Genomic DNA, 15669 nt, shown 5'->3' with positions numbered 1-15669 from the left:
CTGTTCTCTCAATCTAATTGCAGCCAAGTCAGGGCTTCATACACAGAGTTTTGGTACCACAGTGAGTGAGGCTCCTGTGTCCAGGAGTGCTGGGAACTTCCCTTCTCCCCCCACCCCACCCCGACAGTTTCCCACTCTTGTACAAAAGGCTTTGGATCAGAGAAGATTCTGGAAGATAGTGATGCAAGAAGCACCAGAAACCTGTCTCCCCACCTGGACAGCAACTGCAGGGCAGAGTCTCTCTGATGGAACTGTTCTGGAACCCTGAAGGCTTCCAACTTCAAGGGGAAGCCTCCGATTGTAAATGGGCATCCTGTCAGCTCTCAGTCTGGTAGCAGCCGCCCATCCCCCACTTGGAGGGCTTGCAGAAAGGACCGTGAGCAGAAACAAGCCGGTCCTCCAGGGGTGGGGGATCTGGGCTGTGACGGCTTATCACCGAGGTGCAGACAGAGGGGGCGGAAGTCATTCTTGCAGCCCCTGCCCCCTGCTGCAGCCTCCGACCCCTCACTCCCAAGTGAGGGTTTAAAGGGCCGAACCCCTTTTTCACCACCTTTTTTCGATTTTTCCCTTTCAGGAGTCAGACACTAAAGAAGAGGACATTACAAAAAAAGAAGAAACACTACATTCGTGGGGAAAATTAGAAAGTGACTGAGTGTGCCCTAGGCTCAGAAAAGACCTAAGAACATATAGAATTCACACTTCAGTCAGAGACAGCCTATAACATTAAAGAAATAAAAATAAAAAAGCTCCCAAACAACAACAAAAATCAACAAACCCTGGGGAAGGGAGAGAATCTGATTTTCAGAGTTACCACATTATTAGATTTAAATGTCCGGTGTTCAACAAAAATCACAGGGCAAACAAAGAGACAGGAAACATGGCCAGTTCAAAGGAAAAACATTGACAGAAAACTGTCCCTGGAAGACTTGTGTGCGTGCGTGCTAAGTCGTGTCTGACTCTGCAACCCCTGGCTGTAGCCCGCCAGGCTCCTCTGTCCATGGGATTCTCCGGGCAAGAACACTGGAGTGGGTTGCCATGCCCTCCTCCAGGGGATCTTCCTGACCCAGGGATCGAATCTGCGTTTCTTTCTCTCTTGCATTGGCAGGTGGGTTCTTTACCACTAGCGTCACCTGGGAAGCCCTGAGAAAGACTTAATGGCAGACAAATTCTATTCAATTCCACGAATATCCGGTACTTAGAGTTGTCAAATTCACAGAGACAGGAAGTACAGTGGTGACTGCTGGGGGCCAAGAGTGGGGAGAAGGGGTAGTCTGTGTTTAATGGGGACAGAATTTCAGTTTTATAAGCTGAAAGGAGTTGTGGGAATGAGGGTGCTCATTTCTGCACAGCAATATGACTGTATTTAATACCGCTGACCTCTACACTTAAAAATGGTCAAGATGATAAATTTCATATACGTGTATTATACCACAATAAGAAAAAAAGGTTAATTTTTGGAAAACCATATGATTCCTTTTGTGTTTAGCAAATGCAAACCCATCTACTGGGATAGAAAGCGGTTGGTTGGTTGCGGGGAGGCAGAAGGGAGGAATTGAAACTGAGCAGAACACTGTGGTACCCTCCCCACCCCAAACACAAAGGTCCTTCCATGCCCCTGCCTCTTGTTTATAGAAAAGCTGAAGTCACCCAAGTTTGATCCCTGGTCAGAGAACTAGATCCCACGTACCACAACTAGAAGACCCGGCACAGCCGAAGGAGAAAAGGAAAGCTGAAGCCTCCCGAGCCTCCCTGAGTCACAAGAGCAGGCTCAAGCAGTTAATGATCTGGACAATAGAATCACAGCACCTTTCAGTGTCGGATGTACATTCCTGAGTTGTTTTACAGATACTGTAACTGCTCCTGGGGGAAAAGGCTAACTGAATGATGACCAGACAGCAGCCATGATATAAGCTGCGCCATCTTGAGCAATACTGAATTTACAGTGAGCATCATTCCAAGAACTGGCCCCAAGAGAATGGGATTAACGCTATCGCTCATAATAGGCTGTATCTTTGTGGGCGTCACAATAACTGTAGCTTGTTCTGGCCACATGTGTGAGTGGGCAACTGAAATTGTCAGCAGAGATGCTCCAGACCCATGTCGACATACTCCACTCTAAGAATAGGCACCCTATATCAGCAGGAGAAAGTTGTAGGAGACAGACCTTTGCCCATGATGCTGTGGAAATGGAGTGATGTCCAAGAGTGGGGATTTGTAAGCAACTTTTTGCAGGAAAAGAGGTTTGTTTTTTTTTTTTTTTTTTTTTTTTGCAGGAAAGAGCTCTCTGCAGGAGGTCCCTTTTGGCTTGTCACTTTAGCAAAGCCGTATTGTAACTAACCTCCGGCCCAAGCCCACTTTTCAAATCTTTTGCTCACACAATACTTTGCCTAACCCGTTTCTTTCCTTAGATCAAAGAAATAGAGATGAAGAAAAAGGAATTAACAGATGGCTAGATTTCTTCCTTAGCTTCCCCTTCAGTAATCTCCCAAAGAAATTGTGTGAACAAGGTAACATCTAAAGAAAGGTTACAAGGCTGCCTGCAAAGGGAGATGGCGATCAATGATTAGCTGAGATTACTTTCCGTTTTTCTCTTTCGAAACTTTCATGGCCAAGCAGAACTTCAGAGAGAGTTCTGGGACACAAGTCTGCCTTCTCCCCACGTTGCTAGCTTCCCATTTTTTTTTTCTGGCCATATGCAGGGTTCTCAACCAGGGATCAAACCTGTGCCTCCTGCACTGGAAGCCTGGGTCTTAATTACTGGGTCACCGGGGAAGTCCCTCCCTCCGCTTGTTTTCCTTTGTTTCATTCTATCGATATTCACTTTATTCACCTTATTTTTAATAACCCTTTAAAAATTGTTCACCTGCTGAGATCTGTCTCTTGATTCTCTACTCTGCCTTTCCAGATTTTCTTGTTAATTAGCCTGATTTTTTTTAGTAAGACCCAGAAGGGGGAGCTGGGACCACAAATTCATAAGGCTTCCTGAACTGTCCTTTGGTTTTGGCAGCAGTCAGGTTATCTGAGGTACTCATGCAGAAGGGCCACCCCAACCACAGCACGTACTGTGACCCTGGTGAGGGGCAGCCTCAGTGGGTGAACGTCCAGGTCACTTTATATTTAATGTCTGTGGATTTGGCCGCACCAGATCTTAGTGGCGGCGCAGGGGACCTTTTAGTTGGAACATGTGGGATCTAGTTCCCCAACCAGAGATCAAACCTGGGCCCCCTGCATTGGGAATATGGAGTCTTAGCCACCAGACCACCAGGGAAGTCCCTCCAGGTCATCCCAACGTCCCTCCGGGTCATCCCAGGTGGATGGCAAACTGCATTATCAGCCGCTTCATCTGGAGCCTTCCTTTTGGTGTTTATGAGGGGAGATGGAGAATTTCTAATTTCTCCTTCTCAGGGAAATTAGACCTTATGGGGTCTTTTAGTTTACCAGGCTGGCTGTTCCCTCGGAAATAACCTCCTGAAGGGCTGGAGACCGTAAAACCATCTGTGATGGCTTCATGTTGAGCTGTGTGTCCCGACTCAGACATGCCCTCAACACTCTGCAGATTCAGAACCAGGGAACAGCCCCTAAGCTAGCAACTCTCACCATCCCTTTCAGTAAAGGGTCTTCAAGAAGGTGAGGATAAGGATACACAAAACGAGAAGTCCCCTCCAGGCTGTCCCCTGCTCTCAGTAGCTCCTTGGGTTTGCCCTTCCCTACACCCTGACTCCCTTCCTGGTGACTCGAGGTCTCAGAGGTACTTACAGTTGTCCCAGCGTGACTCTTCCCTCCGTGGCTGGCGCTAGACTAGTGGTCAAACCTCAGATTCACCAAAATCTGCCCAGTACCAAGATTCCAGCCAGCACTCCCTTTTACTTTCCTTCTAGCTATTACAGATAAAAACAATAGCCGGCAGAATATTAATAGTTTGCCTTATTCTTATTAGTTTTCATTTCTTTATGCCTCCCTTAAACCAACTCCCTGGGAGTTGGATCCATTCCTAAATTCTGTTGCCAGCTGTTACTTTCAGTACTTGAGTGGGCTTCCCTGGTGGCTCAATGATAGAGAACCCGCCTTCCAGTGCAGGAGACACAGGTTCAATCCCTGGGTCAGGAAGATCTCCCAGAGGAGGGCATGGCAACCCAGTCCAGTATTCCTGCCTGGGAAATCCCATGGACAGAGTAGCCTGGCAGGCTTCAGTCCATGGGGTTGCAAAGAATCAGACATGACTGAGCAACTAAACAACAAAAACAAAAATCTGAGTACAGCACAGCTGCTTCTCCAGACTGTGGGTGACCATATGGCCACCAGGAACCAGAATCTCTGCAACCCCTGCCCTTGCATCCTTTCTCTTTCCAACCCACCTGTTTCCATGAGTTCCAGCAAAACCCACTTCACTGACACCAACTTAACCAAAGTCTCATCTCTCCTAGCCTCGTTATTAACAAGGGGTTTAGGAGCTTTGCACCAGAAACTGAGAGCAGAGACTGATAAATAAGTTTTCTATTAGTTCATATCATGTCCGTCATCAGATTGGCAAAAATTAAAAAGCCTTGTATTCGCTAGGTTCGGGCCAGATGAAACTCACACTCTGCTTATAGGAGTATGTTTCATGGTTGCTCTGTAATGGGATCAAACCTTCCACACAAAATTTGGTTCAGGGGACTTCTGCAGGGGGTTCAGTGGCTAAGATGCCATGCTCCCAATGCAGGGGGCCTGGGTTCAACCCCTGGCCTGGGAGCTAGATCCTACATACTGCAACTAAGAGTTCACAAGCCGCAACTGAAGATCCTGCGTGCTGCAACTAAGACCCAAATAAATAAGCAAAATTACATTTAAAAATAAATGTGGTTCAGATGTGAAGATTGATGAGGCCACACGGAGCAAGAGAACAGGATGAGATTGGTGACTCACATAGTGAGGCTTCCTGGGGTGAGCCGGGCAGGTGCTCCAGCAGATCTGAAATGGCTTGAGAGGGCGAGGAGGGGCGTTCACTGTGGTCAGGGGGAGAGGCTGGGCTGAGGGCCCCTCCACTCTGGCCAGAGCGCTCCTGGATTCAATTTCTCTCCTCTGCATGGGAGCGGGCATCAGGGCCTTGTTATTACTCTGTCCAGATGTGGGACAAGAAGGAAGAGGAAGCCTGTTTTAGGCCATCAACAAACATTAGAAATGGTGTTAGACTTTTTATTACAGAGTGTAAATTAATACCTACCATTTGGAAACCAGTTGGGCCATATTTACTAAAGCCGAAGGAGCCCAAAATATGACCGCAAATTCTACTCCTGCGGAGAGGCAGAAGCTACTCCTTTTCCCCTGAACCTGGGCTGACTCAGTGCCTTGTCTGACCAGAAGCTTGCTGTAGAAGTGACGGTTCTGGGAACTTCAGGACTTCCCTGGTGGTCCCATGGTTAAGAATCCACCTGCCAATGTAGGACAGCCGGGTTAGCTCCCGGGTCCCAGGAAGACTCCACGTGCCGCACGGCAGCTTAGTCTGTGCGCCACAGCGACTGAGCCCGCCCTCTAGAGCTGGAGAGCCGCAACTACTGAAGCCGGTGTCCCAGGGCCGGTTCCCGCAACGGGAGAAGCCCGCACTCCATAATGAAGAGCAGCCCAGTGCAAAGCAACAAAGGTCAGTGCAGCCAAAAATAAGTGAATGAATTAAAAAAAAAAAAAAAAAAGAAGACTGGCAGCTTCTGCTCTGGTTTCTTGGAACCTCATTTTGGGGAAGTCAGCTGCTTCCAGTCAAGGATAGTCTCCCTGGGAGGAAATTCAGGCGGCCACGTGCAGAGGCTGCATCCAGAAACGCTGTCTGACCCCAGCTGACCCAGCCAGACAGCCCAGGCGCCAGATGTGGGAGCTGAGACACCATCTGACTTCAGCCCCACCACCGTCTTACCTGCAACCGCATGAGAGTCCAGCAGAAGCCAGCCGACCCTCAGAACGGTGAGAGAGAAAACCAAGAGGCTTGTTGTTCCCAGCCTCTAAATGGTGGGATAGTTACTACCCAGCAAGAGGTCACTCGAACACCTCCCCCACCCCACTGATTTCAGAAGTAGATGAACAACAGCATAAAATTTCCACTCAAGAGTCCACGGAAATCTGTGTACAACGATGAGGATCTGCATTAAAACACTGTTTATAACTTGGAAAAAGTGCCAGGAGGCTAAGTGCTCAGTGATAGGCGAGTGGAGAAATAAACTGGGGCATAAACATTGGATGAAATACCTTACAGCTGTTAAGTACAAACTAAAAATCTAAATACATCTTCCTGGATAAGTCTGAGAACATTCTGGAAAACAGCTGCTCGAATTCTTCCCCACAAAGTCAATGTCCCGAAAGACACATAAGAAGGCAGGGGGAGTGTTGTTGATGAAAGGAGAGTAAAGAGAAACGGTCAGTTGATCACATGTGAGAAAGGTACGTGGTTCCGTAGCGGGGTATCTGCGTCCTCAGAGAGGCAAGCCGAAGTATCTGATGCTTAGCAAAATGTTTGCAAGTGTGTGTCATGAACTTGCACTTGTCATGAACTCTCTCATGAAAGAGAGAGAGAGAAAGCCAGTGTGACACAACGGCCACCGCTGGGAGCCAAGTGGAGGGTATTTGTTATGTCATTCCTGTAACTTTCCTTTGTGCGTGTGTGTGTTAGTTGCTCAATTGTGTCCAACTCTTTGTGACCCCATGGACTGCAGCCTGCCAGGCTCCTCTGTCCGTGGAATTCTCTAGGCAAGAACACTGGAGTAGATTGCCATTCCCTTCTCCTGGGGATCTTCCCGACCCAGAGATTGAACCCCAGGTCTCCCGCATTGCAGGCAGATTCTTTACCGTCTGAGCCACCCGGGTGTTTGTTGCCATACGCAGGATCTATGATCCTCCTGCGGTGTGCCAGCTCGTCATTGAGACATTCAAGATGTGAACGCTTAGTTTCGTCATGCGGGATCTTTAGTTATAGCATGTGGGATTTAGATCCCTGTGCATTGGGAGCTCGGAGTCTTCGCCCCTGGCCCACCAGGGAAGTCCTCGGCTCTATTGATTCCACTGATATGCACAACATGGGTGAATTCAGCAGCGTTATGCTGGGTCAAAACAGCCAGGCACCAAAGATACACATCGGATGTGATTCTGATGCAGGAGATTTACAACTGGCCTCCTGTTGGCACCTCTTGGGGCACCAAGAAGTGGGCTTCAGGCTGGCTACTTACTTACGACTGTTAGCATTTCTTGAGACAAGAGACAGGTGGGCTCCAGCTAAGGCATTTACACTTAGCCTCCCGTTTGCCCTCTGAAATGGAAGTAACAACAGAAACAGGGTGAATAGCCAATGTTTCTCTCTTGTAGATAATAGTGTTTGTCTCTTAAGATAATAGTCATGGCTGTAGTCAAGGTGAGGGCAAAGAGGGACAGAAGCCTGTTTGAGTAAAGGATTAAGGTATCTCCACTTGCCCCTCTTTTGGGACAAGGGAGACTCTACACATGTGCAGAAAAACTCCTTGTGGGACAAAGGTCAAGGGATAACGCCAGGCCATAATGAGTCTTTCTTCTCCCAGAAGCCTTCATTTTGAGATCCGTCTTGGCTGAGGCATGTATGCACACCAGGGGAGTGTCCCAAGGTAGGTCAGGTGTGGATAAAGGAACCAGATAATTGGCCTGAAGGAAGACAAAGACCCGGAAGAACTGTCCTGTATAAACAAATCAACCAGCTCTCTTCTGCCCTCCTTCTCACTCAGGGGGATGCTCACACCCTTTCTCTCTGGGTGTCCATCCCTGCCTTGCCTCTGGCTTAACTAAACAAACCATTTCTCTACGTCCTCTCCAACTTGTCACACTGTGTCTCTAACAATAAACTTTGTACCTGAATTTACAGTTTGTGCCTCTGGGATAAGTGCGATTTTCAACGGAGACAAAGATCCAGGGGAAGATAGCTTCTAGCCTCTAGCCCTTGCTGGTCCTGTGGCTAGGACTGATGGTTCTCTCTCATCCAGGCTTCTCAGGTTCAACTCCTGGGCAGGGAATTAAGATCTCGTTTCACCCCACTGCTCACTGCTACCTCAGTTCAGTTCAGTTCAGTTCAGTCGCTCAGTCGTGTCCAACTCTTTGCGACCCCATGAATCGCAGCACGCCAGGCCTCCCTGTCCATCACCAACTCCCGGAGTTCACTCAGACTCACATCCATCGAGTTCGTGATGCCATCCAGCCATCTCATCCTCTGTCGTCCCCTTCTCCTCCTGCCTCCAATCCCTCCCAGCGTCAGAGTCTTTTCCAATGAGTCAACTCTTTGCATGAGGCGGCCAAAGTACTGGAGTTTCAGCTTCAGCATCATTCCTTCCAAAGAAATCCCAGGGCTGATCTCCTTCAGAATGGACTGGTTGGATCTCCTTGCAGTCCAAGGGACTCTCAAGAGTCTTCTCCAACACCACAGTTCAAAAGCATCAATTCTTCAGCGCTCAGCCTTCTTCACAGTCCAACTCTCACATCCATACATGAACCACAGGAAAAACCATAGCCTTGACTAGACGAACCTTTGTTGGCAAAGTAATGTCTCTGCTTTTGAATATGCTATCTAGGTTGGTCATCACTTTCCTTCCAAGGAGTAAGCGTCTTTTAATTTCATGGCTGCAGTCACCATCTGCAGTGATTTTGGAGCCCAGAAAAATAAAGTCTGACACTGTTTCCACTGTTTCCCCATCTATTTCCCATGAAGTGATGGGACCAGATGCCATGATCTTTGTTTTCTGAATGTTGAGCTTTAAGCCAACTTTTTCACTCTCCACTTTCACTTTCATCAAGAGGCTTTTGAGTTCCTCTTCACTTTCTGCCATAAGGGTGGTGTCATCTGCATATCTGAGGTTATTGATATTTCTCCCGGCAATCTTGATTCCAGCTTGTGTTTCTTCCAGTCCAGCGTTTCTCGTGATGTACTCTGCATATAAGTTAAATAAGCAGGTGACAATATACAGCCTTGACGAACTCCTTTTCCTATTTGGAACCAGTCTGTTGTTCCATGTCCAGTTCTAACTGTTGCTTCCTGACCTGCATACAGATTTCTCAAGAGGCAGGTCAGGTGGTCTGGTATTCCCATCTCTTTCAGAATTTTCCACAGTTTATTGTGATCCACACAGTCAAAGGCTTTGGCATAGTCAAGAAAGCAGAAATAGATGTTTTTCTGGAACTCTCTTGCTTTTTCCATGATCCAGCAGTTGTTGGCAATTTGATCTCTGGTTCCTCTGCCTTTTCTAAAACCAGCTGGAACATCAGGAAGTTCACGGTTCACATATTGCTGAAGCCTGGCTTGGAGAATTTTGAGCATTACTTTACTAGTGTGTGAGATGAGTGCAATTGTGCGGTAGTCTGAGCATTCTTTGGCATTGCCTTTCTTTGGGATTGGAATGAAAACTGACCTTTTCCAGTCCTATGGCCGCTGCTGAGTTTTCCAAATATGTTGGCATATTGAGTGCAGCACTTTCACAGCATCATCTTTCAGGATTTGAAATAGCTCAACTGGAATTCCATCACCTCCACTAGCTTTGTTCGTAGTGATGCTTTCTAAGGCCTACTTGACTTCACATTCCAGGATGTCTGGCTCTCGATGAGTGATCACACCATCGTGATTATCCGGGTCGTGAAGATCTTTTTTGTACAGTTCTTCTGTGTATTCTTGCAACCTTTTCTTAATATCTTCTGCTTCTGTTAGGTCCATACCATTTCTGTCCTTTATCGAGCTCATCTTTGCATGAAATGTTCCCTTGGTATCTCTGATTTTCTTGAAGAGATCTCTAGTCTTTCCCATTCTGTTGTTTTCCTCTATTTCTTTGCATTGATCGCTGAGGAAGGCTTTCTTATCTCTTCTTGCTATTCTTTGGAACTCTGCATTCAGATGCTTATATCTTTCCTTTTCTCCTTTGCTTTTCACTTCTCTTCTTTTCACAGCTATTTGTAAGGCCTCCCCGGACAGTCATTTTGCTTTTTTGCATTTCTTTTCCATGGGGATGGTCTTGATCCCTGTCTCCTGTACAATGTCACGAACCTCATTCCATAGTTCATCAGGCACTCTATCTATCAGATCTAGGTCCTTAAATCTATTTCTCACTTCCACTGTATAATCATAAGGGATTTGATTTAGGTCATACCTGTATGGTCTAGTGGTTTTCCCTACTTTCTTCAATTTAGGTCTGAATTTGGCAATAAGGAGTTCATGGTCTGAGCCACAGTCAGCTCCTGGTCTTGTTTTTGCTGATTGTATACAGCTTCTCCATCTTTGGCTGCAAAGAATATAATCAATCTGATTTCGGTGTTGACCATCTGGTAATGTCCATGTGTAGAGTCTTCTCTTGTGTTGTTGGAAGAGGGTGTTTGCTATGACCAATGCATTTTCTTGACAAAACTCTATTAGTCTTTGCCCTGCTTCGTTCCATATTCCAAGGCCATATTTGCCTGTTACTCCAGGTGTTTCTTGACTTCCTACTTTTGTATTCCAGTCCCCTATAATGAAAAGGACATCTTTTTTGGGTGTTAGTTCTAAAAGGTCTTGTAGGTCTTCATAGAACCGTTCAACTTCAGCTTCTTCAGCGTTACTAGTTGGGGCAGACTTGGATCACTGTGATATTGAATGGTTTGCCTTGGAAATGAACAGAGATCATTCTGTCATTTTTGAGATTGCATCCAAGTACTGCATTTTGGAGTCTTTTGTTGACCATGATGGCTACTCCATTTCTTCTGAGGGATTCCTGCCCGCAGTAGTAGATATAATGGTCATCTGAGTTAAAACCATCCATTCCAGTCCATTTTAGTTCACTGATTCCTAGAATGTCGACATTCACTCTTGCCATCTCTTGTTTGACCACTTCCTATTTGCCTTGATTCATGGACCTGACATTCCAGGTTCCTACGAACAAAGCTAGTGGAGGTGATGGAATTCCAGTTGAGCTATTCCAAATCCTGAAAGATGATGCTGTGAAAGTGCTGCACTCAATATGCCAGCACATTTGGAAAACTCAGCAGTGGCCACAGGACTGGAGAAGGTCAGTTTTCATTCCAATCCCAAAGAAAGGCAATGCCAAAGAATGCTCAAACTACCACACAATTGCACTCATCTCACATGCTAGTAAAGTAATGCTCAAAATTCTCCAAGCCAGGCTTCAGCAATATGTGAACCGTGAACTTCCTGATGTTCCAGCTGGTTTTAGAAAAGGCAGAGGAACCAGAGATCAAATTGCCAACAACCGCTGGATCATGGAAAAAGCAAGAGAGTTCCAGAAAAACATCTATTTCTGCTTTCTTGACTATGCCAAAGCCTTTGACTGTGTGGATCACAATAAACTGTGGAAAATTCTGAAAGACATGGGAATACCAGACCACCTGATCTGCCTCTTGAGAAATTTGTATGCAGGTCAGGAAGCAACAGTTAGAACTGGACATGGAACAACAGACTTGTTCCAAATAGGAAAAGGAGTACGTCCAGGCTGTATATTGTCACCTGCTTATTTAACTTATATGCAGAGTACATCATGAGAAACGCTGGGCTGGAAAAAACACAAGCTGGAATCAAGATTGCTGGGAGAAATATCAATAACCTCAGATATGCAGATGACACCACCCTTATGGTAGAAAGTGAAGAGGAACTCAAAAGCCTCTTGATGAAAGTGAAAGTGGAGAGTGAAAAAGTTGGCTTAAAGCTCAACATTCAGAAAACAAAGATCATGGCATCTGGTCCCATCACTTCATGGGAAATAGATGGGGAAACAGTGGAAACAGTGTCAGACTTTATTTTTCTGGGCTCCAAAATCACTGCAGATGGTGACTGCAGCCATGAAGTTAAAAGACGCTTACTCCTTGGAAGGAAAGTGATGACCAACCTAGATAGCATATTCAAAAGCAGAGACATTACTTTGCCAACAAAGGTCCGTCTAGTCAAGGCTATGGTTTCTCCAGTGGTCATGTATGGATGTGAGAGTTGGACTGTGAAGAAGGCTGAGCGCTGAAGAATTGATGCTTTTGAACTGTGGTGTTGGAGAAGACTCTTGAGAGTCCCTTGGACTGCAAGGAGATCCAACCAGTCCATCCTGAAGGAGATCAGCCCTGGGATTTCTTTGGAAGGAATGATGCTGAAGCTGAAACTCCAGTACTTTGGCCGCCTCATGCAAAGAGTTGACTCATTGGAAAAGACTCTGATGCTGGGAGGGATTGGAGGCAGGAGGAGAAGGGGACGACAGAGGATGAGATGGCTGGATGGCATCACGAACTCGATGGATGTGAGTCTGAGTGAACTCCGGGAGTTGGTGATGGACAGGGAGGCCTGGCGTACTGCGATTCATGGGGTCACAAAGAGTCGGACATGACTGAGGGACTGATCTGATCTCATCTGATGCAATATTGCTCTTTACAGCATCGGACCTTGCTTCTATCACCAGTCACATCCACATCCCTTCATTCTTTCTTTTTTTTTTTCCCTTCATTCTTTTTGGAGTTATTTCTCCACTGATCTCCAGTAGCATATTGGGCACCTACTGACCTGGGGAGTTTCTCTTTCAGTATCCTATCATTTTGCCTTTTCATACTGTTCATAGGGTTCTCAAGGCAAGAATACTGAAGTGGTTTGCCATTCCCTTCTCCAGTGGACCACATTCTGTCAGATCTCTCCACCATGACCCACCCATCTTGGGTTGTTGCCCCACGGGCATGGCTTAGTTTCATTGAGTTAGACAAGGCTGTGGTCCTAGTGTGATTAGATTGACTAGTTTTCTGTGAGTATGGTTTCAGTGAGTCTGCCCTCTGATGCCCTCTTGCAACACCTACCATCTTACTTGGGTTTCTCTTACCTTGGGCGTGGGGTATCTCTTCACGGCTGCTCCAGCAAAGTGCAGCCGCTGCTCCTTATGTTGGACGAGGGGTATCTCCTCACCGCCGCCGTTCCTGACCTTCAACGTGGAATAGCTCCTCTAGGCCCTTTTGCGCCTGCGCAGCCACCGCTCCTTGGACGTGGGGTTGGTCCTCCCGGCACTGCTGCCTCGCTGTGATCAGTTTCATTCAGAGAGCGTTCTGGTGTGAAATGAAATATTTCCTGCAGTACCAATGAGCAAGAGATGTCCCAGCTATCCATGATTCCCCACTCTCCAAATCTGAACTTCCGAGCCATGCCAAAAGGTGGCGCCACTCCCTACATGCGGAACTCAAGGATGTCACAGTCAGGATTGATTACAGTCCTGCAGTGTGCCCTAAGGGAATTCAAGAGACGGATACCTATGTAAAAATGCAGGATTCTGGTCCCAGATAGCTGAGATGCATGTGAAAGGAATGACTTCAATAATCCCAGACACTCCTGGTGGCTCAGGCAGTAAAGAACTTGCCTGCATTGCAGGAGACTCACGTTTAATCCCTGGGTCAGGAAGATCCCCTGGAGAAGGGAGTGGCAACCCACTCCAGTATTCTTGCCTGGAGAATCCCATGAACAGAGGAGTCTGGCAGAACTGATCAACTAACACGATCACTTGCTTTCACTTGCATCTTCCCATACATAGAAGAATGCTAAATTCCTTAACGTGATCTTTGGTTTTCTTTACTTAACAATAATATTTGATGTTCAGACCACCTGCCCTCTTTGTTGCAAGCTTGTTTATAGCCTGACTCCCTCTCCCACCTCAGAGCAGTCTCTCAGGGCTACCTGAAGTGCTGTCTCCCAGGCTCGGAGTCCCTAAGGTTCCCACCGAATAAAATAACTATCTAAGGCTGTGACTAGTTGACTCTGGAAGAGGCAAAGTCAAGCTGATCGGTGGTTGCCAGGCGATAAGCCCTGCGGAAGGAGCCTGGGGAGCTCTGAGTACTGGACCACAGAGCTGGGAGAGATGCCACCAACAGAGGCTCCAGGAGGAGCCAGCCCTGCCCACAACTGACCCCCAGAACTATGAAACAATTTGTTCCTGTTGTTTGAGCCATGCAGTTTGTGGTCATTTGTTAGAGAAGCCCTAGGAAATGAACGTGTATATGTGCTCAGTTCAGTTCAGTTCAGTCGCTCAGTCATGTCCGACTCTTTGCAACCCCATGAACAGCAGCACGCCAGGCCTCCCTGTCCATCACCAACTCTCAGTTGTGTCCAATTCTTTGCGACCTCGTGGTCTATAGCCCACCAGGCTCCTCTGTCCTTGGAATTTCCCAGGCAAGAATACTGGAGTGGGTTGCCATGCCCTCTTCCAGAGAATCTTCCCAACCCAGGGATCGAACCCACATCTCTTGTGTATCCTGGGCTGGCAGGCAGATTCTTTACCGCCACAGCACCACCTGGGAAGCCCAAAGGAAATGAATACCCACCAATAAAACGTCATTTTTTTTTAAGTTGAGGAAAAAAAAAAAACTTGGAAATAACAGGCTAAATGAAAAAAGCAAGTTTCAGAACAATGTATTCAGTGTAAAACATTTTATAGGAAGGTTTTTAAAGGCCCCAAACAATACAGCTTATTGTTCATAGGCTTTGCATATGTTGAAATCACCGGGAGGTGCCCTGGTCTGGAAGTGCACCAACCCCTTGGTTGCCTTGATGGAGGGGGTGGAGCATTCTGCCGGCTTCCCCCACCCAGCGGAGTCCTTGTGAGGCCTGCAGAGGCTTCCCCAAGGAGGAAATGCCAAGATTTGGAACACTAGGCACGGGAGAGCATTCAGGGCTAAGCCCAGGCTTGGAGGCTAAAGGAGGCGGGCTTGCTTGAGGGCCACCTGGTGACCAGAGGACTGGATATCTTCCCTTCTTTTATCTGAACCTGTCCCAGTATCGCTAGGGCTTCCCTGCGGCCACTCTGTCCCTCTTCTCCATCTTCACCTGGAATCAGCAAGGAGCCTGCAGGCCAGATTCAAATGCCCCAAGAATGAGCTTGTCCGGGAGGCAGGCAAGCTGGGATGAAGCGCTGGTCACGCAGGCATAGACAAATCACTTTTCCTCCCTGAGCTGGTAAACTGTGAATGGTCATGACCTCACAGGGCCATGAGGATGGAATACATTGTAATATTAACACATATGGTGAGTCACTTCTTATGGCCCTGCTGAGCACCAGCGCAGCCTAAGTGCTCGCACCTTACCTTCACCCTCATTCAACTGTCAGAACTCCATTAGCTGGGGACTGTGATCACCTCCATTCTATAGATGGGGAAACTGAGGGCAGCTGAATGACTCAGACACACACAGCCGGGATCTAGACTGAAGCCATGCAATGCCAGCACCTGTGAGCTACACTCTGTGATGTGTTGTTTTATTGGTTCATTTCTAGTTTACATAGGTCTACACCTCCGCCAACCTCCTGGGGTGGACTGTGAACCTCCTAGGAGTAGAGCCTTCATGACTTGTCTCCAGGGGAGCCCAGCCACTGCCCAGTAGGACTGGGGCTCAGGGAAGGCATGCTGAGTGTGGGTGTGGTATAGGCGGAGCCCTGGGTGATCCTGGCATTTGGAGGGAGTTGCGCAGCAGCACAGAGGCAAGGCTGGGGTGCCTCCACCCCGCTGAAGTCCACCAGGTTGTCACCCAGGTGCTGTGGAAGAATGTGGTGGCTTTACCAGGTGAGGCAGCCCACAGACCACTTTGCGATGGAACTGGTGGTGCCCCTGCTCTATGCTGGCAGGAAACCCTGTCCCAGCCCAGGACGCAGGAGTCCCAGCCTGGAACTGTCCCTCACATCCAATTCCCCACAAGTCAGGAGTCCCAGC

The sequence above is a fragment of the Bos javanicus genome, chromosome 25, assembly GCF_032452875.1.
Source record: "Bos javanicus breed banteng chromosome 25, ARS-OSU_banteng_1.0, whole genome shotgun sequence".
Taxonomy (NCBI): domain Eukaryota; kingdom Metazoa; phylum Chordata; class Mammalia; order Artiodactyla; family Bovidae; genus Bos; species Bos javanicus.
This window is presented reverse-complemented; position numbering follows the sequence as displayed.